Source organism: Armigeres subalbatus, chromosome 2, assembly GCF_024139115.2.
Source record: "Armigeres subalbatus isolate Guangzhou_Male chromosome 2, GZ_Asu_2, whole genome shotgun sequence".
Taxonomy (NCBI): domain Eukaryota; kingdom Metazoa; phylum Arthropoda; class Insecta; order Diptera; family Culicidae; genus Armigeres; species Armigeres subalbatus.
In genome coordinates this window covers 49285064-49310906 of record NC_085140.1, presented here as the reverse complement: position 1 = coordinate 49310906, position 25843 = coordinate 49285064, and the positions used below count along the sequence as shown (strand labels likewise).

General features: G+C 39.3%; 2 protein-coding genes across 2 annotated transcripts in view; one reads left to right on the top strand and one right to left on the bottom strand.

The window, feature by feature from the left end:
• LOC134218552 (uncharacterized) overlaps window positions 1-25843 on the top strand; it is a 508615-nt gene that overhangs the window by 26124 nt on the left and 456648 nt on the right. Inside the window, exon 2 of the mRNA XM_062697689.1 lies at window positions 10848-11688. The gene's annotated coding sequence lies outside the window, so the exon portion shown is untranslated. The remainder of the gene's footprint in view (window positions 1-10847; window positions 11689-25843) is intronic.
• Window positions 1-25843, bottom strand: part of LOC134218553 (Bardet-Biedl syndrome 1 protein homolog) — a 163504-nt gene that overhangs the window by 57488 nt on the left and 80173 nt on the right. The window lies entirely within an intron of this gene.

Genomic DNA, 25843 nt, shown 5'->3' with positions numbered 1-25843 from the left:
TAATGTATTTTTTTCATTCTTAGGATCTTCACTTAGCCTTGCAAGCAAAGCCATAGGATTTCCAATCGAGAGATGGCGAGTTCGGTTCTCGGTCCGGTAGAAGATGTTTTCGGATGGGAAACGATATCGGCTACCTGGACATAGAATACTTGTCACATAAGACAAGATACATACTCATGCAATGGTGGGCACATAAAAGCTTTCAACGGTGGAAATGCTATCAGAATAATAAGTTAAAAAGTTGGTTAAGTTCCAGTCAGTACAGAGTTATCAAAGAATAAAAAGAACATGTTTTGTTAACTTCTTGGTGCTCTCATTGAATGTACGTCTCATTTGTTAAAAACCGCATATTCGAAACTACCGTGGATAATCAAAATTCGGACACACTCAAACTTCGGACGCTTAAATTCGTATGGGAAATTTTCTGAAATGTTTCATCGAAATGTTTCGTGAAGCTGGATCGGAAAGACTAATAGTTTTCGCTTGTTTTAGTATAGTTACATTTTAATAAGATATTTTAAAACAATGCGATGAAATGATTGAAAGACAGTCTGAACTGTGGAGTGAAAATTGTTTTCAATTATTCTTCCCGGTACGGTGTAATCAGGTGTCCGAAGTTTGAATCTTTGTGTCCGAAATATGAATACAACCCCGCCGGTGTCCGAGGTTTGAATTAAACAGAAGCCGGACATTTTCATAAAATGCAAACATTCTTCGAAATATCTTGCACATATTAAAAACGTAGTTAAAAGATGAATACTGTACTTAGTGATTGCTATGGTGATTTAAACGGTGTAATATAAAATGTGAGTTAACAGGATGATTGTACATCAGAAAGTGCTTAAACGTCCGAAGTTTGAGTTTGCACGGTACTTCGAATGTATTCGAAGCCCCATTGCCAAGCAGTGCTCAATTCACGACAGGACTTTCGTAACGAAAACATTGCGCAACCTTTTTGAAATGCCTAACGACAATAACAATTGATATTCACTAATATTTGCCACACGTTTCTTTTTTGCCGTTTGCTTTACGCATTTAATATTCATAGCCGAATCTGCAGCACGCGAAAGACTATCCCAAACTCAGTTACAATAACGCCATTCCTTACCCGTCCCCATTTCCTACCGACAAATTTACAATCAGAAATAAATATTATCAAAAGCAACCGGCGATTTTTCGTTCGCGGAAAAGAAATTTCACTCACAGGTCGTAGACAACGACGACAACGTCTGTTTACAAATATTTATCGCTCCACCTCTGTCCGTGACTTGTTGGCTCTTGAAGGTACCGGCAATAAACCGAATCCTGTAGTTGATTTCCCCCAACGCGCATGCCACCTGCGACATAGCTGAGCCAGACTTGCGCGAAATGCAATGCTATCCAAGCCGTCTTCCTGTGAGCATTTTTTCCCAATCACACAATTGTTAATACATACTTATGTGGGAAAAAATGATTTTTTATTCAATCTTCCGCTGTTGCACACTGGAAAAATGGGACTTGTGTTGGAGCAATCATTAAACCACTGTAATTTCTTTCTAGAAAGGAAAAAAAATTAAAATGTTTGCAAATTCGTTCCAATAAATTAAAAAAAAATGCAAATCAAATCTCGCGTGATTTTTGAAAACGTCGTAAGTCCAAATGAGAGACTCTCTTTCATTACGCTCTCTTTTACTAATATCAAGGCTAGCTTAAAATTTGTAGCAAAATTTTCAATGGTCGTTTAATGGACTCGTTGTGATGAAATTTATGTCTATTTTGTTTAGAGATAAGAAGAATATAAAAGCGTAACATGTAAATGAAACAATACTGTTTCTGACTCACTATCAACAATGGAGTTTAAGTTCACAGGAGAAGTCATTCTGTCCAAAATTATGGTTTAAAGTATGAACTTTAGCACAATACCTGAAAAATTTACAACCAATGCGCTTCTCAAATGTATTATTGTTATGCTAAAGCATCCATGCAATAAAAGCCGATTTTTATCCCACTGTGCGCCATCATAAGCAAAACTCTTACCAAAAGTGCAAGTTCAACATGCCGCCAAGTTAGTCATTTGTCTCTGCGCAGGCTGTCATCCGAAGCCGCCGACTGGAAGCGGGAAATCAGCGGAATCTGCCTACACGATTCGGCGGGAAAGCGATTCGGTGTGGAAAATGCTAATTTCCACTTCATTATTCTTCTTCGTTCGTTAACGAAAGAGATAGGCCTGTTGCATGACTAGTTTTGCGCAGTTTTGGTGGAAGCTTCATGGAGGTCACGACTGTGGCATTCGAAAGAAAACGACCCTTTCTTTCGGAGGAAAACCGGTGTTATTAACATTCACCGGAGGGGAGTCTTCTGCCAATCGTCCGCAATAGTGAACCTAACGAGTGAGTGCCGGGGTGAGTCGAAAAGGAAATTTTTCACTCTATTGGTTCCACTTCATCAGCTTTATGCGAAAACCCGTTAACGATCATGGATGACGCCAATGAATAATCATCGACGTATGTGCTCCGTTTGATTGCAATATACGACCATTAGCGTGAATTAGGTCTAGGAAACCATGTGGGTCCGTAACGAAGGAGGACTACACGCTGCACAGTGCTTCATGCAACATTCAGAAACCTCTAATCAATCACGACTTCTTCCAATGGATGATGTTGCTATTGCTACTGGTGACACCAGTTATTGATTCAGTACATCATCATCGGCAGCATCAGGTGATCTTGGAGACCGATCTTACTCACTTTCGTTTTATTTTTTCGTTTGCATTACTCATGCCTGTAGTGGAATATCCGGTAGTGACTGTTGGCGTTATATTCGTTATTGGCTAATAGTTTAGCATTTGACTAATAAAGGTATTTTCTATAAACAGTCAAATTGTGAAATTCTTATGAAACTATGTTTAAATCTTTGAACAATTAACGTACGAATTGAAACCCGTGCCAAGCCAAGTAGGACCTAATATAAATTGGAAGATGTTGAAAAAGTTATTTCGCTAAAAATAGGTAGCTTCAGCTTAATAATAAGGTATTCAGCCTATGTTTTTTGTTGGGTGTAGCTTGAAAGTTTAAATTAAACGCTGACCTCACAATCAAGAGTAATACGCTAATATGCTACAAAGTGAACTGCATTTGTAGTGCACAACGATGTACAAACGAGCTTATTTAATCAATCATAATGAAAATAAAGAAGCTTTAATTAAATTCGCTAATATATCTTATTTGGGCCCAACAAATCTTATGTACCAAAACCAACCTTTTTTGTACATTTTGGGGCCCCCACATACCGTCGGCCCCGGGGTCCCCTTCCGGCTAAATCCGGCTTTGCGTATAGGTAAATCATATTTATTTTGTCTTACTTTTTTACTCATACTACGTAATTTTTTATGTGCAAAACAAAATATTTCCGCGAAAAGTTCTCAGAAATTCTTTAGAAATTCAACAACAATTTTCACGGAAAATCTTCGAAAATTATAGTGGGTGCTGTTGGTTTGGAACATAAGCTCTCCACGATTGGCGCTACTTAAAGGTACTGACGTGTTGTATATGTGAACTAATTTACCATGACAGACATTTTGCGTTTGTAATAGAGCAACTGGAACAACATAGAGTCAAGCGGCACTCAAAGCATTGAGTAGTTTTAAATGTACATCAAAACTTGTCTGGGACTGCATTCTTTCATTGCGAAAAGTGTGCCAAGAGAACTCCGTAAATCTGTACTGGATTCCAGGACATTGTGGCATTGAAGGTAATGAAAAGGCAGACGAGCTTGCGAAACGAGGTTCAAATACACAGTTCATTGGCCCAGAACCTTTCTGCGGTATATGGAATTGAATTCCTGGGAAGCACAAAAGTTGATGACCAACTGGTTGGTTGCGGAAAAGTGTGCTCAATCAAAGAGATTTGTAATTCGAATGCGAATACATAGTTAAGAGCAATCAGGGGAATACCACAAAAGTTCAACTCAATGGACGCAGTGGTTCTACGCCCCAACAAAAAAAAACATAGAGCCAATATCAACTGTGTGAAAGCCAGGAGCTTTCATTTCTAGACTACTGACAAATCGAGGACACTTCTTTCTGTAAACCTGAAAACTGTGTAGAGGTGAAAAGTTTCCTCTGTCTTATTCCTATTGTCGATCGCTTTTTTGAAAATCCACAAAAGAGCACGGAACCATCGGCGAAGACCACTGCGACGATAAGGGACTAGCGATTGGAAACTCGGTTCGTGGAACTGCAAATCTCTTCAATCTTCATCTGGAGCACACGCATACTCGCCGATGTGCTCAAAGACCGTGGATTCGGCATCGTAGCGCTGCAGGAGGTTTGTTGGAAGGGATCAATGGTACGGCAACACACACGAGCTGGGAACAGTTTTCATAGTGATGGGCGATATGCAAAGGCGCGTGATCGGGTGGTGGCCGATCAATGAAAGAATGTGCAGGTTGAGTATCAAAAGCCGGTTCTTCAACTTCAGCATAATCAACGTCCATAGCCCACACTCCGGAAGCACTGATGATGATAAGGACGCATTCTACGCGCAGCTGGAACGTAAGTACGACAGCTGCCCAAGCCACGACGTCAAAATCATCATAGGAGATTTGAACGCTCAGATTGGCTAAGAGGAGGGGTTTAGACCGACTATTGGGAAGTTCAGCACTCACCGGCTGACGAACGAAAACGGCCTACGTCTAATTGATTTCACCGCCTCTAAGAATATGGCCATTCGCAGCACCTACTTCCAACACTGCCTTCCGTATCGGTACACCTGGAGATCACCATTGCAAACAGAATCACAAATCGACCACGTTCTGATTGATGGACGGTATTTCTCCGACATTATCGACGTCAGGACATATCGTGGCGCTAACATCGACTCTGACCATTATCTGGTGATGGTTAAACTGCGCCCAAAACTATCCGTCATCAACAATGTTCGGTACCGACGACCGCCGCGGAGAACAACGTCGGGTATATGGGACGAAATCGACGGAACGATTGGTTCGACGAAGAGTGCAGACAGATTATGGAGGAGAAGGACGCAGCGCGGGCGGTCGCGCTGCAGTAAGGTACCCGGCAGAACGTTGAACGTTATAGACGGAAGCGGAGACAGCAGACCCGCCTTTTTCAGGAGAAGAAACGCCGCCTGGAAGAAGCGGAGTGCGAGGAGATGGAACAGCTGTGCCGTTCTCAAGATACACGCAAGTTCTATCAGAAGCTCAACGCATCCCGCAAAGGCTTCGTGCCGCGAGCCTAAATGTGCCGGGATAAGGATGGGAGCATCTTGACGGACGAACGTGTGGTGATCGAAAGGTGGAAGCAGCACTACGAGGAACATCTGAATGGCGCTGAGAGTACAGGCAGTGAAAGTCAAGGCAGCGGAGGAGATGACTACGTCAGTTCAGCGGACGATGGAAGCCAACCAGCCCCCACCTTGAGGGAAGTTAAGGATGCCATTCAACAGCTAAAGACCAATAAAGCAGCTGGAAGGATGGTATCGGAGCTGAGCTCATCAAGATAGGCCCGGTAAAGCTGGCCACTTGCCTGCTCAAACTGATAGTCAGAATCTGGGAAACCGAACAGCTACCGGAGGAGTGGAAGGAAGGGGTTATATGGTGTGCAAAACTGTGTGAAGATTTCGACGAACACTCCAGTTCGTTCGAATCGCGCCGTGGACTAAGACAAGGTGATGGACTTTCGTGCCTGTTGTTCAACATTGTGCTAGAAGGTGTCATGCAGAGAGCCGGGTGTAACAGCCGGGGTACGATTTTCAACAGATCCAGTCAATTTATTTGTTTCGCGGATGACATGGACATTGTCGACCGAACATTTGCAAAGGTGGCAGAACTGTACACCCGCCTGAAACGTGAATCAACAAAAGTTGGACTGGTGGTGAATGCGTCAAAGACAAAGACACTCGGAGTATTCGAGAGACGGGTGCTTAGGACCATCTTTGGCGGTGTGCAAAAAGACAGTGTGTGGTGGCGAAGAATGAACCACGAGCTCGCCGAACTCTACGGCGAACCCAGTATCCAGAAGGTAGCTAAAGCCGGAAGGGTACGATGGGCAGGAGATGTTGCAAGAATGCCGGACAGCAAAGTTGCAAAGATGGTGTTCGCTTCCGATCCGGCAGGTACGAGATGGCGTGGAGCGCAGCGAGCGAGATGGGCAGACCAGGGGCAAAATGACTTGGCGAGCGTGGGGCGTATTCGAGGATAGAGAGATGCGGCCTCAAACCGTGTATTGTGGCGTCAAATTGTTGATTCAGTGTTATCTGTTTAGATGCAGTCTAAATAAATGAATGATTGAAACATAAGTTGCTTTTCCGCCTAAATATCCACCAAATTTCTTGATTTTTTGCCAACACTTCTGAATTATCAAAAAGAAGCTGTTAGACATATGTATGGGAGTTGGAATGTTTGAACATTATTAAAATTCGAACTGCCCTTGTGTAATCGATTGCCATTTCAAATCCGTAGCATTTGCCAACTGTAAATTGATTGTTCGAACAAAAAATGTTCATGTTGCTTCAATATTGACTTCTTCCCCAGGAAAATGCTTCAGAGACTGCTTTGTTTGACCGTGTGTAAAGCAGTTCGAGCAAACGTTTGACAGTTGGCGGCTGGTTGGAAAACATTAAAGCAGCTCGGTTTTGGTTTGAGCTGTTGAGGGCGGAGTCATGGTTGGCCAGACATGCTTGTAATGAAGTTGCACAGACTGCCATATATTTGTATGGGTGATGATCGCGTTGGCGCTTTGGTCGCTCATGTGTGTTGTTGTTGGTCGGACGAAATGAGTGTTCGTGTTGCTGTTTGAGGAACATTGTGGATGTTTGACTAAACGTGGGGTGGAGTTTGTGTTAGTCGAAATGTTTGACCGTGTGTACGTTGCATTAGCTGTCGAACAGTTAAATTCTTTCACCGGGTTGCGAACACCGCGGCGACTTAGAGATGCCGCAATAGCGCTCCTAAAGACGCGACATCAGAACAAGTCGGTAAAGAGGAGCCGCTAAAAGCATCCACGGTACCTTAAGTGAATTAAGCGCATGCGTAAATGAATAGAACACACTCACACACACGTAACAGCTAGCTAGAAATTTAAAATAGCGTACACATTAAATTAAAAGAAAAGACAAGATCGCCGTCTTCGACCAAAGGTCGTACATTTTGAATACATAACACCTAGCATTGGACAACGGACAGGTTATTTACACAACACCCAGTGGATCAGTAGAGAATTTACGAGACGAGTTTTTTACGAGAACAGTTCTTCTTACCAGGGCGGGAACTGAACCCAAACTTTGTTAATACGGTTAGATTACTGACGCCGCTAACCGCACGGCCATGAAGCCTATCAAGTAGATAGGAAAAATAAAGTAGATACAGAGGAACGACAGAAGAAGAGAAATAATTCTAGGAAAGAAATAAATGTTTAAATAAATTTTTAACGTCGCTCGACTAAGTGGTGTCTGCCAAACTGATCCAGTGCTGCTAGTTTATCTTGTTTAATAACTTCAAAAAATCGAAAACGTACTCTTACCCAACGCGCACTCTTGCCCCACTCTACTCTAGATAATTGAATTAATCCACCTAATAACTATTCTAAACAATGCAATGGGTGAAGCGAATAATAAATCTGTATAAAATCAAACGTTAAGACCAATCGATCAAACAATCAGCTGATGATTCATCCAACCTCCCATCCTCCCAGCAACCATCCCCAACTTCTCTTAAAATTAAAAAAAAAACCTGATTAATCGATTTAATGATTCGATGTGGCCAATTATCCATAGCAAACATTGGGACAGGATTCCCCGTCGAATGGAACCTGTAAAGAAACTCCAAACTTCAAAACTTCAAATGACTCCATTCCTTGTCGATTTAAATTTCCCAAGAAACAGTTCGTGCCGAAAGATTTGTCCTCCTCTGTAAGATTTTGATGGCGGCTGCACTCAAATGATTTTCGAACTTGTTCTTCCTTCGACACCATAATCCATCAAGTACGTGTAATACCAATAAATAAAATATTTCCTGATAGTACAGACACTCTACGAAATATTTCACTTGTTCATGAGTTATACGTGTTTTGGGGTGTCCAGATTTTGTCGCGAACAAGCCTTAGTATACAAGAGAGGCAAAACATGTGAGAATTCTTAAGCATTTTCGTTTAATTTCCAAATTTCCAAAGATTTTATCTTAAAAATATCGAGAAAATTTCTTTGGAACTGACAAATATTTTTTCCTAAAGAGTTCAATAAACTTATTTTTGAGGATCTCAAAAATTTGAGTTCATTGGAATTTCCGAAGATTTTTTTCTTGGAAGAATTTCCCCTGGGAATTTTCCAGAAATTTCCCTAGTATTTTATAAGATTTTCCTCTGCAAATTTAGTAGATTTTTTTCAAAAAACTTTGAAAACTTTTGCCTGGAATTTCCTATCCATTTCAATTAAATATTTTAAGAATTTTGTAAACTCATAGCAACCCACGGATTTTTTTTTTATTTCCATGAGAACATCTTAGAATTTTCCACGAAATTTTCAATTGATTTTTTCTGGAATTCCCCTGGGTTCTACGAAATTTCCATGAGACGCTTCCAGGCGTTTCTACTTTTTTTTTCGTGTAGTTCTTTGAAATTTCAACTGTTTTTGTATGGTTTGATCTAGCGATAAGATAGTTAGCCACAAAGTAAGGCCATGCTGAATATGGGAGGGTTTGATTCTCGCTACGGTCTAGCAAATTTTCGGATTGGTAATTTTCTACACTTCCTTGATTATCCGAGAATCATCATTAGCCTTATTTTAAACGAATGCAAAAATGGCAACTTAGCTTAGAAAGCTTGCAGTTAATTACGATTGAATGTCCCAGTCAGTACTGGTAGTTTTCGTGACTGTCATGTGAAAGCGAAAACAGCTGCATTTTCATTTTCAAGAGACCGAATGAAAATGTAGCCGTCTCCCGGTCACCTACCTGTCACATTACAAGCAGTCATGATGGGAATGTTGCTTTGTTTTGAAATCTAAATTTCTAAATAGTTTTAATAGATCTGTGCAAATAAGGATGGCTAGTCGATAAAATGATTGTATTGTTTTTGATTTTCGAATAAGAAGTATCATTATTGAAGAAGAAACAGCTTGTTTGCAATAGTTTGATGCGCTTTCATGAAATAAAAACCCGTGAAAATTTGGCAGAATTCCATTCATTGTTTACGTTTTCTATGAAAGCGGGAGAGAATGAAATGTAAATATCGCGTGACCTCTCTCAATGAAAAAGAAAATCTCAGTACTGGTCCCAGTAGGAGATGTAATACCGGATAAAAATAATGACATCAGAAAAAAAAATTCGTCTAAGTTATGAATTGATTTTTTTTTCGTGAAATTGCTTTAAGATTCAAAATCAAAGGAATTTGATTTTCATATTGCGGATCTTTTCAATATTTTCCATTTTGCGGATTCCGTAAAGTTCTTCCGCAGCTGTCAAAGTTCTACCGCAAGCCTAAAAATCTTCAATACACTGAAACAAAAATCTGATATTTGGCGTTGTCATCGTAGAATGCCATGCCAAACAGCAGAGAAAAAGTATGAAGTGACAGCTGCGGTAGTTTAAAAATTGAACCGTAAAGAGGAAAGTTTTCTCTGGAACAGCAATATTTGCAGTTATTTTAAAAATTCTTTCAATGGGAGCTCAAAATGCGTTTGTCAGTTCTTATTTAGATTTTGGTAGATTTTTGAATTGAATTTCACAAAACTGTGATTGTAATTCCGTTAAAAATCATTACTCAAAAGTTTATAAATAAGAAGAAGTATGCCCGATTTAAAAAAAAACCTAATACGCACGTCTTTTACTTTGAAATATTGATTTAAAAAAAGTTTTTAATTTTTGTAGTTGTGTGAATAGTTCATACCAATTCCTATTATACTATTATACTTTTATATCCCTTTTCTTCACTACAAACAGGTTTTGTAGTCGTCTATAAAATACGTCACGCTTTTTGGATTAGAGGACTATCGAGAAGCATGGCGATTAACGAGAAAATTTGAGTTTGAAAAGCGCATAATGTGCAAGAGAGGGAACTACACCCGATTCTTTTTTTTACACGGGGGATGCGTTCCGTGTAAAAAAAGTTTTCAGTTCAAAATATGACGGATTGTGTAAAAAAAGTTTAAAGATTTCTTGGCGAATCATGCAAAATGGAGCACCTTTGCAAAGTTTTTGTGTGGGATTTTTTAAACGCCCGTGTAAAAAAAATCCGTGTAATCCTGTTTTGACTGACGAAAGGATTTATGATTACAAAATTGTTGCTTCCAATAAAATAGTTTTGTGAAGAGAGTAGCTGTCGAATCTGGTATTGTTTACAGTTGAGGAGTATTTGTGCTGGTACATATTGATATTCGTCGCCTCTGAGATGTGTACGCAGATTATTTCACGTGGCCCATTCTCACTGCATTTCAACATAATAAACGATAAAACAGCAAGATAATCTATAAACTAACTTAGTAATAGATCTTTGAGGCACTACTAGCACTAATTTAGGGCAGGCTTACAATCAATAATTTTATATAAATAACGTTACTATTCCATTAAGTTATTGGAACTTGCTTTGTGATTTATTAGACATAAATTTTATCAGTCTTTTGCACCGTCTAAATTTTTTTATCAGGAGTCATAACAGTTTTTAAGATATGAAGAGAAAGATAACATTTTTCGTATTTGACCCATTCTCAACCCCAACGATCCCATTAGCTGAATTTTGTAGTACATATGTTAACAAACGTTAATATGGTATTAGTTATAAATATATTTGCTTGCTATTCGTAATCACCACTAAAACCTAAATTAATTAAATGTTCAATTTCCATTATTCTTTCCAGCTCTTGATCGAGTCCCGCTCGACCGACCCATCAGCCACACCATCTTTGCGAGGACAATGACCATTCTGATTCTAATGCGCCACTTCCGTTCCAATGTTCCACATTCGACAAGGACCATCAACAGCGAGCTATAATTTCAATTAACTCTCAACCAGTGCTACTTACTCTTGTTTTGCAACTTCAAGGCTCAAGGCCAAGTCTGATTAGAGTCGACCGCGTAATGAATTCGGATGATTAAGCCAAAATCAAGCGCACGGTATGCCATTATCGCTGAAGCCTGATGATGAGTGAAGTGAAATCTTAGCAACGGCTCGTCAAGAAGCATCAAGTGTTGTGCAAAAAAGCGTGTGTGGGTGTGAATTATCGTCACCCTGTACAAAGGTGAAAATAATAATTGAAAACAAGGAAACGTGCAAGTGCTAAGTGACGAAGTGATTGAATGTGGCGAATAAAGATTCATTTGGTTGAAAAAGTATACACACGGAAGAATTTGCTCAGAACCTCCCTGGCAGCTCGAAGTTAGCAGTTGGTCGTGAACAAAAGCTTTGCTATTTACTTTGACCGGTCTGCTATATCGGTTCGAATAGGATGCTGGAGTGAGCTGCAGCCAGTCTGTGCCGGGTGTGTTGCTCAATTCGGAATGATTTAAATGGGTGACTAGACGACGAAAAGGCGAGCTGTTGTAGGTTTTTCGTTTTGGGGAGATTGAAATGTGAGAAATTCGAAGAAGAAATAACGAAGTTAATATAACTGAAAGAAGTCGGCTCGCAAATTGGATTAACCTCAATCGGATGTTTGTTTTGAGAACGCAAGTCGTTTTGCGTCAAGCTGCAATCATGAGGTGAGTGTTATGGGAGGTAATAAAAAAGTCATGTAGATGAAAATAGTGATCTGCTGGAAAGGTGATTTACATGCATAAGAATATAAAAATATTAAAAAAAAATGCGAAAATAGGTCACTGGGATATAACATTACTTTTTAATTAGTGTTTATGTATTTTGTAACATATAGAAACATTAATGAAACATTAGAAAATACATATTCAGCGTTTGTAACAGTTATGATTCTATTTGCAATATGCAAACTTATCCTCTCTTACAACCGCTAAGACTAGATTCAACGATCCTTACCTTTATTACAACGACTTCATGATACACATCCAAGGGCACCTCACTCGTGGCTACTCCTCGAATTGAGCATGACTTAATTAAGCTTGAGGTCTTCAATGTTGCGGTGCGACCTTGGATGCTCTCGTTAACCAGATCTTTCCGCTGAAAGGCACCAGCTGAAGCCATTTAGCTGTTACACAATTCAGAATTTACATTTTTTTGTCAGTCAGTCGAACATGCACAGACCCTCGATGGGGCACGTGGCGGTCAATTTGAACACAACCCTGCAAACTAGAAGTAGCCGAAAAGGTGATTTCGAACAAAATAAAACAACTGCCGGTTAAGGGTCCTAAACAAACCACTTCGAAAGCTTGCGGTGTGGTTGATTTTTTTCTAGCGGTCCCTAACGTGTTTGCAATCATAACACTATACCGAAGCCGAACAACACCCGCCGGTTCTTTTCGGGGTGTGGATTACGTCGAGGGGAAGCGTGCGTCATTGAGTCCGCTATTTGCCGAATCAAATTCAAACTGAAGGCTGTTTGGTATTTATCGTTTGAATGTCGGGTCTCTCCGGTTTCTGGTTCTCCGTTTCTTTGTTTCGAACAACTGCCGGCGGCCCATGTGGTCATGAACAAGTTGCCGTTCGAGAAACTACTTTTGCTTGATAGTTCATTACTGAATTGGGAAACAAAAGTAATCAGCATCAGGGACCAGAATTATTGCTGTTGGAACCGTTGTTCGAAAAAAGAAACCGCTTCAATCACTGAGTATCAACAACTTGATTACCATCTGGGTCTTCACAGTTGTGTAAATATGTTTGTTAATTGATTATTTGCTTGTCATAAGACGAGTTTAGTACTATTCCATTGATTTCACCATACTACAATTAAAAGAATGTACTTAGCTCGCCTTATGGTGGATGAAGACATTCCACTAAAAGAACCCAATAATTTTCTTGCTTTGGTGCCAAAACTGAAATGTCCCCTCTACGAGTTCCCCGGGGGCACCCCAGTGACTTCAAGATCCGTCTTTTTGGTTGGTTTTTCATTCTTGACGTATCAGAAGACTTCTGGAATGTAATCATAATGGAAGATCGGCCGAAAAGCGTGATTCAAATAAATTTGTGGCCTGGTCCCTTTTAACACTCCCGATCTGCACCGATTCTAAACAAACGGTCATATCTTACTTGATTCTGGTCCGATTTCGAATTTCAACATATGGTTCCAATCAGAAAGACACCTACTTTATTTGTGTTTACTAATATTGTTCTGTTTTTAACCACAACTTATGCTAATACTCACCACAAATTTACGATTCTGAACCTACCTTTGAAAAACCCGGAATATCTCCGGTATCCGATGGCGATGGTCGGTTTTATGAACATATGGTGAAACCAGGGGGTAATATGCGGTGCATCGCACATACTTAGCATGTAGTATGAAGCAAATGTAAACGAACAATCCCACAAATTTTCCGTTAGTCAGCAGTAGTATAGACTAACCAACATCCTAAAAGATTTCAGTTTGAACAATGTTACACTTGCCAAGTGGCCTGGTCCGCCTTCTCCAAACGGCGGAATTGTGAATTGTCGGTGAATTGTCAAAATCGGATAATAATTGACATAGTTACAACACATTTAATTATGCCCAAAATTTGCCTTACCCAGTACCCCCCTTGTACAGTCCGCATTAAGTTTTTAGATTTTCAAAACTTAAACCGCTGACAGCACAATTATGGATTTTTTTTCAAATTATCACCAGCAAGAAAATTAGGGGTGGGGATTTGTAGGAACTGTTCCAAGAGTTTTTCATTTACTTACTGGTGTTCATTAGAGTGGGGCGTCATGGTCATTTTTTCAAATCAATGGTTTTTCGAAGCCATTCTGGGTCCTGAACAACTGTGCAGAATTTGGGACCGATTGGTTGCTTCCTCGCTTTCCGCATCGTGTTTGAAGTTTGTATGGAAATTAGTATGGGAGAACGCATATTTTTGCATTTCTACTACTAGAGGTTTCAGTTCATCGTAAACCAAGTGGCACATTACGTTAAAGTATAACCCAAAGGATGCCGAAAAACTTTGCTGAAGATGGCACGTTGCTGGAACGTCCACGAAAAAAGTTATAATGCTTCGAACATTGAGTGTTCAAACCATATGCAAAAAATTGTTTATTCTGCCAGCACTGCCGTACTACGTAGACCAATAATTTAACTAAGTGTTATTTCAAAATAATTGATCTTATAGGGCTTTAGAGCTGATGGGAGCTATCCGGAATTATTTCACATAGAAAAAAATCCGATAAGAAGGAAGATGAGTTTTGGCCTTTCGATAACCACAGGTTGTCCGGTAGTGCTGGCAGAAACTTTGATTTCTTGCATAAGGTTTAAACAATCAATTTTCGAAACGTAATAACATTTTTTGTAGACCTTTCAGCTACGTACCTTCTTCGGCAAAGTCTTTCGGCATCTTCCAGACTATATGCTAACGTATTGAGTCACGTGATTGATGATAAATTGAAGCCGCTTAGAGCAAAAATGTGAAAAAGTACGTTTTCCCATACTAATCTCCATGTAAATTTAAAACGCGATGCGGCATGCGAGGTTGCAACCAATCGAGCCCATATTTTGCACAGTTGATTGGGGTGCCAAAACGATTCAGAAAAACCTTGATCTCACATGATCGGACGAAGTTTGCGTTTTTCCATACAACTGCGCCCCACTCTAGTGTTCATATATTGTGGACCTTTTGTGCTGATGTTTAGTGGACTATGGTTTTCGGTTGTCGTGGGGAATTTATCTAGTACTTCCGTTAGCCGATATGCGACATGTGTATCACAGTTTCGAACACTTCAAGATATTACAAAACAATTTGATTGGGGACTGTTCTGACAAGTTGGGCTCTCCGGTGAATATGGTCAGTTTTGATCAGTTATGAAATATGCAATATTTGTAATGCAAAAAAATATGTGCAAACAACATCAAAAAATCTTACTTTGGCAAGCTGAGCCCGAACGATAGACATTGACTGAAAAACATAAACATAAACATAAATTGATAAGAATACAAACAAAACAGTGACATCTGGGGTGACATTGGGCCTAGGGGGTAAGATTGGGCCAAAAACGAAAAATGTTTCCACTCATATCTTCATATAGGGTATATAAGGCGTACGACTGCATTATTTAATTGATATTTATGACAGGAAGCAACTTTTCCTGAATTTTGTGGACTGTATAATACTACATTGGGGTTCACTTCTGCTTAAAAATAGCTATTTGTGTTAAATATCGTTCAAAAAAGCTTCTATTTGATTCAAATTAACGAGGTGCAGCACTCATTTCAGTCATAGCGATTGCCATTCCGGCATACATAAAACCAGTTCCCGGCCTAAGCCAAATTTCACTCAATCTCTCAACATTTTACTCTCATTCTCTCTCTCGGGACGGTAGAAAATGCGACGTAAACAAAAATATGCACGTTTCACGACAACAAGATGCCAGATGGCATTATTCACAATCATTTTTATTTGGTTGAGAAGATTTATGTTTACTCATCCAAATTTCTTCCAAATACTTAAAAACAATATTTTTTTCACCTATTTAAATCGAGAGAATTATAAATAACATGATAGCGTCAACGTATTATACAGTTTTCCGATTAACGATGAAGGATCATTTTCATAATCCCGGCCTTTTGGCAGCACAGTGCAGGTAGAAGTTCTTGGGCCGAGGTGAATTTTTGTTCGGTTTGAGAATACATTTTCAAATGTTTAGCATTATGGTGTGGTGATTAAAAGCTTGAAGCAATGTTTGTATCAAGCACTGTGACGATTTTCAGGTACGTGTTTATTTGATGATACCGTTTTGTAAAAGTGGAAAGAATCACTCCGGCTCAGTGGTGTGGCATCGGAGAGTGATATTTTGAAATCTACATTTTTATTTTCTACAATTGGACTAATTGGATTAAAACAAGTGATTGAAAATATTGAGTATTGTGAAAAATAAATGGGAGACTTTTTTAAAATTATCAATCCCGGCTTCGGTTCCCGGCTCACTGCACAGAAAACTAATGATTTATACCGTTTGGAAGCCGTACAAACGGTATAAATCATTAGTTTTCTGTGCAGTGAGCCGGGAACCGGGTCCATGGGCCCAAGTAGTGATTTACCAGAAATTGCTAAAAATCTTGATGAAAACATAAAACGATTTGGAAGAATATTAAGATTCATGTTTCACAAATCGAGAAACAAGTTCCAAGAACTAATCCTAATCTTACCGTAATGCTTGGAATTTAAGTGTAAAACTATTGATCGAACATACCTGTATACAAATAGTGCTAGTAATGATGGGACCGGGGAAGTATGAATAGAAACTGAATTTCCTCCGAAGAGCATTGCTGAACGACATCCATACGGTTTTGTTGGGATCGAAACAACTGCAGAACGTTCGACGCACCGACAAAGTTTGTAGCGTTATCGCAATAAACAGTTTTGGGTATTCCTCGATGTGCTGCAAATCTCCTCCAGGAAGCAATCAAGGAATCAATAGTTATTTTGCCTACCAGCTCAAGGTGAATTGCCTTTGTCGATAGACAAACGAAGACTGACACGAACGTTTTCAGTGGGGCAGCTTTCTGTAACGGCGGTCGTAGATTGAATGGGCCGCAGAAATCCACTCCTGTATTCAAGAATGGCAGTATTGGCGAAACACGAACGGAAGGCAAGTCTGCCATGATTTCGCTTTGACTGGGACGATTCCAAGAACAGTTTACGCATTCGTGCGTGACCTTGCGTACGAGATCTCGTAGTCAAAGAGGCCAGAATTTTGCTCGAACGATAGCGTTGAGCAGTGTAGGTCCAGCGTGTAGTCGACTTAGATGGTAATTCCGCACAACCAAAAAAGAGAGTCCAGTATAATCAGTTGCTTTTGATGCTGGCAATGCTGCGTTGTTCAGACGTCTACGTGTACGTAGAAGTCCATCAATGGGAATGGGAGGTAGAGACTTAAGCGTAGACGTTGATTTTACTTGCCCAGTAGTGCGAATCTGATAATGAAAGACTCTCACTGAGCTTGTTTCACCAAACAAACTAACGCATCATCCAGTTCAGTTGTGGATAGAACTCCACTGTATTGACTTTCACGATCACGAATCTTTGAATTGTTGCTAAAGCGGCGAATGTAAGCAACCAGACGAATGAAGGTTGTTAGAGAAGTTGTTTAATGCAAAAATGGGGTTTTGTGTCGTTCCTGCAGTCGCTTCTGATCGAGATGCCCATCTGATGTTGTGTTGGAGTCAAGTCAAATTATTTTCGGTTGTTGCAACCACATAGGTCCTTGCCACCAAAGCGGATGGTCAACAAGGTCCATTGTTGACATGCCACGTGAGATTGCGTCTGCAGGATTCTCGTTTCCAAAAACGTAGTTCCAACGGCGGTTATTTGCTGTATCTCAGCCACACGATTCCAAACAAATTTCTTCCACCGAGACGGTGAAGATTTCAACCAGTCAGTGGATCACGATCGTAGAATCCGTCCAAAATAATGGATGAAATTCAAATAGCAGACAAACGGCAGACCTTTTCAGAGGTGGCTTAAGTCATCCAGGCCCAAATTTGTCTAAGCGGTATTGCCCAGTAAATTTAATCTGTTCCTTTTGTTTCCTCGATTAATAATGAAGAACTGTAGAACAAGTTGAAAAATATTCTTTCGGGATGTACTAGATCAGTGGTCCCCAGCCTGCTTGCTATCGAGGGCCAAACAGCAATTTTGAACTGTTGAAGTGGGCCGCGGTATATTTTCAATATTTGTTTATCATTTCGAATTGTATTTTGAAGTATAATACAAAGTAATCAAAAAATCTGTTTAAAAAACATACTTGTAAGGGCATTACATACTACAGCGTAGCTGAGTTTTAGTTAATATTATTACACACTTCTGCGATAGTGGACTTAGCCACTGGCGTCGCCAGCTATTGTTATTTGGTGGGGCACCACTTGGCGCAAGAACAAAAGCCTATTAGAACAATGGTGTGATTGCATCGTGTGGTGCCCCACCTCTGTCTCCGCCAGTGGACTCCTTTTTACTTTCGCAACAAAATCTCCTCGGCTTAGTTGGCAAAACTATTTTACTATTTTACCGAATAAACATCTGTCGACCAGATAACTTTTTTTTACTTTGCCGGTTTTTTACTTTGCCTAGAATTAGAGAACAACCAAAAATTCACAAACCCGGAAACGAAATCAGAGAAATAATATCTGCGGAACTGTCTCCAACTCACAAAATAGCAAAATGGTTAGTCAAAGAATTCCAAACACTCTACACACATACACAAACAGACACTAGACAAGTACAAAACACAAAACAGTTTATTGAAAAATTGCAAAACTCAGGAAATATCGAAGAAGACGAGATAATGGTTTCATTTGATGTGGCTGCACTGTTCCCAAGTGTACCCGTAAAAGAAGCTATTGTCTTGTTGGAAGATTGGTTACTTAGACAAAAATCAGACGCAACTTGGAAAACAAAAGTACGCACATATTTAAAATTAACAAGACTTTGCATAGAAGAGAACTATTTTACATTCAGAGGAGAATACTACAAGCAGACAAAAGGAGCACCAATGGGTAATCCTCTGTCCCTTTCTTATGTGAACTGTTCATGGCTAATCTTGAAAAGGATTTGAAGGAAAAGGGGCCATTCCTGAGCGATGGTGGAGACACGTAGATGACATCCTCAGCATCAATAGGAAAGACGCACCTCCAACAACCCTAGAAGCCATTAACAGTGCACATAGGGATATCAAGTTCACTTGTGAACAAGAGAAAGACGGAAAATTGCCCTTTTTGGATGTTTTAATAGTTAGAGAATCAAACCAAATAAATTTTGAAATTTACGGAAAACCCACACACACACAAAGAGTTATACCCAACACTTCAAACCATTCACACCAACACAAAGCAGCCGCATTCCAACACATGATATATAGACTCGAGACTTTTCCACTTAGCGTCACAGGGAAACAGAAAGAATTAAATTACATTTTTGAAACAGCTAGACTAAACGGATACTCAACTAGAACTATTCAAGCTATTATAGACAAACATAGAAAAACCCAGTATAGAAAATCATTGACTACATTATCACCAATAACAAATGAATTGCGACGAGTATCCGTTAATTTTGACCATAATATAACCAGACCATTACGCTCTAAATTTAGAAAAATTGGTATCGAATTAGTTTTCAGTAGCAGGAACAACCAACTGAAGACACTACTTGGAAGCACAAAAGACCCCGTTGACGCATTAGGAAAATCTGGAGTTTATAAAATATCATGCCCACACTGTGACAAAATCTACATAGGACAGACAAAACGAACACTAACACGAGGTTAAAAGAACATTTGGCAGAAGTAACTAAAGCAAACAAAGACACTGAAAAAGGTATACATTATCATTTCAAATCTAAAGTAGCCGAACATATATTTAACGAAGATCATCAATTAACCAAAGACAACATATCACTTCTCAGACAAATACAAAATCCTTGGAAACTTGACGTAGCGGAAAGCTTAGAAATTTACAAACAAAAACAAATAAACTTACTTAACAAAGATCAAGGAAACGGATATACCTGGCTGTTTAGATTACTACCCACGGGACGACGACGAATCGGTTCAAGCGACATGCCCTAATTTTTTACCTACAGTTCTACCTACACACCATATTTAAAGTTAATGAGCAATGTTTTTCTTCAGTCGATAACAAACACTGAAGAAGTTTCCAAGTAGGAAACGAAATGCGTATCTGCTTGTTGATACATAAAAAAGTTAATAGTGGAAGTAAATGGAAGAATAATAGTCTTTTAACCCAGTAGTACTTATTTTTTGACTTTTTCGATCTGAGATATTCAAACGGAATTATACCTGCATTGACCGACGTGTCGGCTCGTTTATTTGATCTTTTTTCAAAGAAAATGCTCATCAGGAAAAAGACTCAATAACGGGCCGAAACGTCGGACTCTGCAAACATAAACCCGTTTGAATATCTCAAACTAACAAATTCAGAAAATAAGAACAATTATCCCAGTCGAACTACAACCACTTACCAGAATTATTGAATAGAACATTGAGTAAATCTGAACTCTGAACTGTTTACCGAGTTTTTATTATTTTCAAGTAATTAAATTTTCATCATCTCAACTATCCTGGATCATCCAGCATGACAAAATCTTGATTTCGTTGAACATGTTTCTTAGTGTGAAGTACATGACGCATTTTCAGGAATTATAAATCAAAAAAATTTCAATCGAATTTTGCCACAACTTAACTTATTTAGAAAAATGAAAGAATTCATGCAATGCAATGGTTGCAATGTATGACAACATTATTTTTACCTAAGAACGTTATATATTCAGCTTGGTTAAAGCGCCAAAAATACCATCAAAGTATGTTACCGTTAGACTACATAGTATGTATGAAGTGAGACATTTATTTAATCTTGATGATAAAAAGATTCTTGGTTTATATGTTTCTTGAATATCAAAATAATGTGAACTAGCCATACACACTCAGTTTTTATTTCTGCAGCTCGGCAAAATCCGCACAGCCTTGTGCCCAGCAAAATAAAAAACTGATATCTCGTCAAAAATTAGGTTTGTTAGCTGGGTTTCGGCAAATTATTTGCTGATTTTAAGCAACTTTCACCGATACAGAAATACAGCACGTCGGTTCGGTCGTCAAAAACGCAATCCTTCACAGTTTGCATATGGCATCGGGCATGCCTGGTGACTATTGTCTATTCTCGGTTCATATAGACATCGAACGATCTGGTATCGTAGTAGTTTGTGCGCTCTGGAAGTAAATCAATAGATATGCGTTTGATCGTGTTCCTGCTCGGTGTGCAGAGAGTTAGTTTGTTCTGCTTTGTGCGGCCGAATCATGGTTAGGTAAAATCATTGTGTACAAAGAATGGCACAGTCGTATCGCTTATCAGAGTGAATCCAGATCCAACGATGCCTACCAACTAACTGATAATCCTTCCTGTGGTTTTTGAGGAGACGCAGAGGTAAACACGGTCTTGAAATAGCAAAAACCACCTACTAATATTCCTTCCCTCTTCCTAACTGACTACAAGGGCGTGGCCGGTGCCGTTATTGATTGTTTGAATATTAGAGTCACTTAAGCTAAGCTAAAGCTGCTAAACAAAGCTAAGCTAAGCCAATACAATCCGCAGCCAATTCACCTATAATTTTCTCATTCGTAACTTCACCGTGTTCATGACGTTCTAGGTTGTCGTAGGGCCTTGGTCGCCCATGCTTGATATTTTTCCCTGATAGGGGAGTTAATTTCAAGCAATTTTGCTGAAGACAGTGTTCACTTTCATCCATCATGCGATTTTATACATCAATTTGTCTGTTGGGGTCATATGGGTCTGCGACGTTAGGCATAAGGACGTACTACTAAAATGTAGCCCACTGTCAAACCTCACCACTAAGGCAGACCCTGCACTTTTGTTAAGTACACAACTCTTGAGAAAGATGTTATCCACAGATCCGTGGAAGCGTGGAACTGGAACTCGTAAGCTATGACTAGGGCTATCCTGGACGCTCATTACCCGATTTCATCTCACCATTGCGTAGCATTCAGCATCAAAGGCGAATCTATTATGATAATGTGTACTTACGATTCAAAACTATCGGCAAAATCATGTTCATATTACAATGTAAATGCGCTTCGCAATTTCAACGACACATCTTTACACCCAACCATCTGACGCTCGATTATCTTACAATTCTGTGTAAGATTCTGCAAATAACTTTCTAAGAACTGGGCATATGCAAAATTGCTAGATTCTATCGAACTTTAGTAAACATAGTTAAAATCAACAGGTGACTAAAAACATTCTTTTTATGGAAACATCAAGTAGTGATACGTTCAAAGGTTAATTACCAAAAAAATATCTTGAACTATGCACAATGGATTTACTTGTATGTAGGTACTTACTTCATTTGAAGTAAGTACTGGTGAAGATGCATTTCAATGAGCACCCGTCATCGTTATAAATGTAAATTTGATTTCTGCTGAAGATGTTCCGTTAGTTGGTTAGATCCAGAAATGCTGATTTAACCTAACAGTGAAGGTAGGGTGACGGCACACCACGGTGATTTAAAGCGATCTATATCTCACCCCGGGAGGTTAAGTATTTGCTCGGGCTGCATGCGTGTAGGTCAAGTTCGGAAGCTCTCGACTGCCAAATAGCATTCGAACGGTTGGTCTTTTATTGGCCCCTAGGAAAACAGGATTTGACCGCCTTCACCTTCAACGTGCGGTCGGCTACCAAACGCTCCAAGTGAGTGTCCCACTTTTTCTTGATGTTTTCGCTCAAAAAAGATTTCATGGAAGGCGGAACCAGAAACGAGTCGCAATTTCATTTCGTTGCGGCCGAAAATTAGTCAAACAAACAAAAGAATGATCTACCGGGCCTGGAACCGGTTTCACGAATAAATAAATACGCATTTGACAAAATGTGAATGAGGAGGATGCTGGTAGACTGGCACATTTTTAATCCAATTATCAAATTATTATCAGTCGATCATAAAACGCTGTATAGAAAACGATATACAGATAAACAAATAAAAAGAATGACTAGAATTTTCAAAATGTTTTGGGTTGACATAAAATATCTGGCTAAAGCTAGGGATGCTGTGTCACAATTTATTTTATTTTATTCATTTTCGAAACAGTCTAATTCTTGGAAGAGTGTGCAAAAATGCAAACTGAAATAACGGGAATTTGGCGATAGCTTTTAGCGTAGTGTGATAAATTGGGGTGGGCAGAAATCTGTGTTCTGAAATCTGCGATCACAGAATGTGAACTGAAACTGCTCCCAATGAGTCATCGACAAATCGATTGTCCTCATAGTCCGCAATCCGGCATGGAACTCATAACATTCATTCGCCTCAGCTTGCATTTCACAGTCAAACTTGTTTGACAAACTTGGACTTCGTCCACATGGAAATGTGCGAATTGACACTTTTAGGAACGTGTGTAGAGCTGTTTGATGAATCAATAAGGTAGCAGTTAAAACGTTTAAAGCAAGCAGTAAAACTACTAATCAGTGCAAATTAAGTGAATGAGATAATCTTTTCACCTCATACTTCATTCCTTTTCCTTATTTCTACTTTCTTCTAAAACACCCCAATTTTCCACAAATTTGCGAAATACCTGATTTTCCATACTCATGGTGAAAATTTTAAAAATTTCAAAACATAGAGTATCAGGTTTAACAAAACAGATAGAAACGCCGTTATCACCACTCAGTTAAGAGTAGCGTAAACATGGTGTACGGAAGATTGTTGGCTACAGTTTTTACGGCAGCTGAACCCTGGAAGTAAATTTCATCGAAGTAAACAGTCGGGCCCTCATTGCATTGTTGGTTCGGTTTTTCAAAATGGACTGTATAGGTCAACAGGTTTTTTTTATTCTTGATCTCGATTTTTTATCTTTTATCAAAACAGACCAAAAACTTCTACGCATCAAACAATTTAGTTTTTTAGCCGAAGTAGGCTTTTTTGTATCCGTCTCCAATGTTTGTTGGGTAAGAGCATTGGCGTGAATAGACAGGGGCAAAGTGGGTCTAATCTCCCCCTATTTTTTAGTTTTCCCTCCCAGAAAGAGTTTGAGATTTGATTCATAATGATATCATGTTCAAAAACATGATATATTTAGATTAAGAAAAAGATTAATTACTTAAGGGCTAGCTCCTAATATATTCTTACAATAATTGTCGAATTTATTGAAAAAAAAAAAGATCTTGTACTTTATTTATATTAGGGTAACGGTACCAATAAGCCAATTTATGAGAGAGTTTCGATCAGCTTTCCTATTTTAGCCAAATAAGTAGGTATCTTAGCCAAAAAAAAAAGTAAAAATTTTGCTAACAAAAATGAGATTGATGTTTTTTTAACATCAACAACTACCAACTATTGCTTGCATAAATAGGTACACTGTTCCATTAGTGGCGGTATAAAATAATTGTGGGACCCATAGAGGTGCTCTCCATTGATTGGGACTCGCCATTATTGGTACATTGGTCCACTATTGGTACATTGGTCCACTATAGTTTTTCAAGCGAAATCTTAAGGTAAGTTACATTTAACAGAATATTTTAAAACTTTTGTAAACAATTGCTTCTAACGTCGCTGGTGGGCTTATTTGAACCCACTCACGCAATCCAACAGCTCTGATGAAAGATGCGAATCCTCTTCTTTTATAAAATGGCGCTGGAGGGTGGGCGCACATGAGCCTACCATCGAAATGAGAAACTCTTGAAAAGAAAATTAGTTTCGCCCTTTTGAAATGTAGGTGCCTAATTATGAAACATTTCATAAAGACCCCACGCAAGCGGGTGTCAAGCTATCAATGTTTGTTGCCTCAAATCAAACGAATGCCGACGGCATTAACACTACGCCGTAGTATATTGGAAACACTGCAGTGAGTGATGATGTTATGAAACGCACCCACGACCCCAGGACCACCACTATTGATGTTATCCCCAAACAAAGCACGAAATTTGTGCTTTATTGTTTTTTGTTTGATTTTATTTTTTTATTTTTTTTGAGTTCTATTGGACTCTATTTCAATTCTCCTAAGGGAAGATCCATTAATTACGTAACGCAAAAATTATCATTTTCGACCCGGCACCCTCCTCATCCCTATGTCACAGTTCTTGTCAGTGGTAGAAATACTCGCTCCACGAGTAAGAAAAGAGTGTAGGGTAGGACGGGGCCAGATGAGCACCCTAAGACTGACACTTAATACCTTCTCAGCAAGCATGCTTTATTATATTACAATACAATAGTTCTTGTTTGATGCATCTAACCTAACATCTAAACTAGAAAGCGAATTAAAAAAACTCCAAGGTGCAGCCCAATCGGGTTGTACGCAAAGGTGACGTAGGACTACGTAGCTATACGAAATGGAGGGTATTTTTCATCATAATTTGTGTAAATTTATTACCATTGTGCAAACTGCTCGGAGGTCAACCGAATCAAGAAACTGAAAGTAGCTCCCAGTTGGATGAACCATCCGTGGAAAAGGAACGTCTCATCGGCCGCATCGCCACTGAAGCCACTCGTCCATCTTTCAGTGGGTATCATCAGAATCCTAGAAAACATTATGCTCAAAAATAACCGGAATAAAGGAAAAAATAAGCAGAATCGGAGGTGGCGCGAAACCAAACACAAATTAATTTGCAACGTTCAACTTCCGCCCGCGATGAAAGCGTACATGCATCGTTTTCTATAGCGCTGGTGGCAAAGTGAGCGGGACTTCAAGAATAAATTACAAACAGTCCTTTTCAGGACTATTTATCCAAGAAGAGGTTTTGACCGTTGGGAAAATTGTTTACCTAGACAAACAGACTGTTCGGCTGTTTAAACGACAATGACGATTTTGGAAAGATTTATTGTTTTTAATAATGCGCCATTTGAAAAACTAAGGCAGCTAAACGACATTTTTCACTAAGGTGGCGTCTTAATCGATTTGGCCGTTGTCGACGGAAAGTGAAATTTTCTGGCAAGATTCTTTGGTTTTGTTTCGTTAGTCTTTAGAAATGATATCGATTTTTTCCGGGTAACCATCGTTTGGCGACGACAGAAAGTTGCCCTTTGGTAGCACAACCACAAGTCGCGCGTCGGAGGGAGATGATGCAATGAGTTTGTTCAAATGGATGGCATCAGAAGCAGTCAAATGGAATTTCCTCACAAGATTTTGATTTGTTGTTGAGGTTGAATGACAACCACCAACGCAGACTTCCACCACCAATTCGATGATTTTCGTTTGAAAATGCTACCAGAGCGCCTCCGTGCTGCTGTGTTCGCTCTGCTGCGT